The sequence below is a fragment of the Miscanthus floridulus genome, chromosome 1 (genome assembly GCF_019320115.1).
Source record: "Miscanthus floridulus cultivar M001 chromosome 1, ASM1932011v1, whole genome shotgun sequence".
NCBI lineage: Eukaryota > Viridiplantae > Streptophyta > Magnoliopsida > Poales > Poaceae > Miscanthus > Miscanthus floridulus.
Window position 1 is genome coordinate 182,955,800 of NC_089580.1, and position 2,434 is coordinate 182,958,233.

Genomic DNA, 2,434 nt, shown 5'->3' on the forward strand with positions numbered 1-2,434 from the left:
GTTTGTAGAGCACGTAGAACGTGATTGCGAAAGAAGACAAGCTCCGCTCTTAATCTTCCTTAGTAATATTTCTTATGCATAGATCCAAAGTTAGTTATACGATAGATGAAATTGTATATACTTGGGTGTACAAAAGACTTAGTAGATAAGTAATGACTTAGAAATCTTTTGCTCTTAACGAATTTCCTGCTTAGCCTTACTATATTTTATGAGTATCTATTTCTATCTCTGGAACACCATTATTACCTTACACTTATCATTTATTTATCACTTGACTTACCCCTACCATAGCATGAGAGTGGTTTTATCATAAGTATACATCTTTGTCAATATCTTTATGCCAACACAACCCCATGGCTCCTCCCTGTAAATAAAATATAAATAACGATACTCGGTATACTTCCGGCTGAAATGCTACAATGGTATATTATCTGTACGCTTGCGCATACCTTATATATATATATAGTTTACAAGTGTTCTTATAATTACCAACAACGTATGTTCTTATAATTACCAATAACGTATTTCTGGCATCATATTAGGGATGACAACTTAGTTAAGAGTGATGCTAAGAAATATCAACAGTAGACAACTGTCAAAAATGAACGGGTAGCTAATATTAGAGGTATTGGAGTCTATGGTGACAATGGTATGTTCCGGGAGAAACGATAAGACCGTACAATAATACCTGCCAGCGTGGGTCCAAAAAATTCATTCTTCTCTGTATGATCCATGAGCAGTTTGAGCTTCATCTGAAACACTCGATCAACAATATCAGGTCTGTCAGATGCTTGCTGGTCTGGTATGGACGATAAGGCATCCTGAATTTCTGGCCACAAAGCATTGCATATTTGCACGTGAATGTGATAAACAGGTCCGGACATCCGAATCTGCGACACATTGCAACACAATCATGATAGTTCTGGTAGTAGTATCTTGGGCTTCCTGTGAATGAACCTGGTAAGAAGGTTACCTGGCCAACACTGGAGGCATGAGCGACGCCACTATTAGCAGCCTCAACTAAAGCTTTGTAGGGACGTGACCTATATTTTTTCTGGAAGGATTCATTTCTAAAATGCCTGAGTCGCTCAACTTCAACGCAGCAGTAGGCATCAACGATGTATGCTTGTGTTAGCCTGCTGCAACGTAGAGGGGTGTTGAAGTCATCAGCTCTATCATGCAGCCGGTACGAATAATATTCTGCCATGGTGACCTTTTTTTCGTTTGATGTTGTGAGAGCGAGGACATGGCATGTAGTGAAGATCTTCATGGAATCCATCTTCTCCATATGGAAACAACAACGGGTATTGCATTGATATGAACTTGCAATGTGCCTCGCCTACTCTTTGTAGCTGAGATGAGTGATCCTGCACTATTAAGTCCTGGCCCTCCTCGCTGTTACCTAGGCCATCGACAACCAAGCCTACGACCTCTGGTGCAACTGGGTCGCTGTAGATGTTGCCATGTTGTTTTGGAGATGAGAACAGCTTGATGGAGTATCGGTCTTGGAACTGGTCAGATATGTCATCCGCAGACAGTCTATTACGGGCGCCCCGAAATATTTGCACAATGGGTGTCGGTGTAGAAAGTAACAAACACGTAAATATTTATAGTTTTATCGTACGTTGTGATTGGAGATGGTCTAGCACTCAATGACACATGGTTTATACTGGTTCAAGCAACGTGCCCTACGTCCAGTTTGAGTCGGTCGATGACTTTATTCCTGAGCCCAGGTGCTCAAAGTTTACAGTGAGGTTACAAACGAGAAGAAGAAAGATGAGGGGTACAAGAGGTCCGGTCGGACTCCAGTCGGAAGGCCCGAGAGTGACGGGAGCTCCGCTATGTGCTAAGTGTTCGAGCGTGTGCTTGGTTTGAACCTGGTGGTTCTACTGATGTGTACTAGTGAACTTGATCGATCTGAATCTATCTATTGGGAGAGAGAGCATCCCCTTTTATAGATGAAGGGGATGGCCTTACAAGTGAGAGAGAGAGAGTACGCATGCTACTAAGCCTTGTTGCCCACGCCGGCGGGTCGCGGGGACAGGATGATGGTAGGCGCCCATAATATTGTTGAATGCCAGATGCATGTAAGAGGTTGCGTCGTCTTCTTCAGGTATGATAGATGTCGGTACCTGCCATATTGTTGATGCCAGAGGCATGTGAGTGGTTTTATCGTGTTTGCCTGCTACGGTAAATGTCGGTGCCCACAATACTGTTGATGCCTCAGAGGCACGTGGGGAGCCTTACCGTATTTGTCTGGCATGGGAGTTGATGGCGCCCACAACACTGTAGTGGAAAATGTCGGCGCCTACAACACTGCTTGGGCTCTGTCATGCCAGGGAGGTCGCATGGTACTGTCCTGTAGGTATACAGGGCACGGTACTTGGTATTGCGGTTGACTTTGAGTGTCCTGCCTTACTTTCTCCGTCTGTTT

General features: G+C 43.9%; 1 pseudogene; it reads right to left on the reverse strand.

The window, feature by feature from the left end:
* Nucleotides 1-550: 550 nt before the first annotated feature.
* LOC136467946 (uncharacterized) lies at nt 551-1,604 on the reverse strand (annotated as a pseudogene).
* Nucleotides 1,605-2,434: the final 830 nt, after the last annotated feature.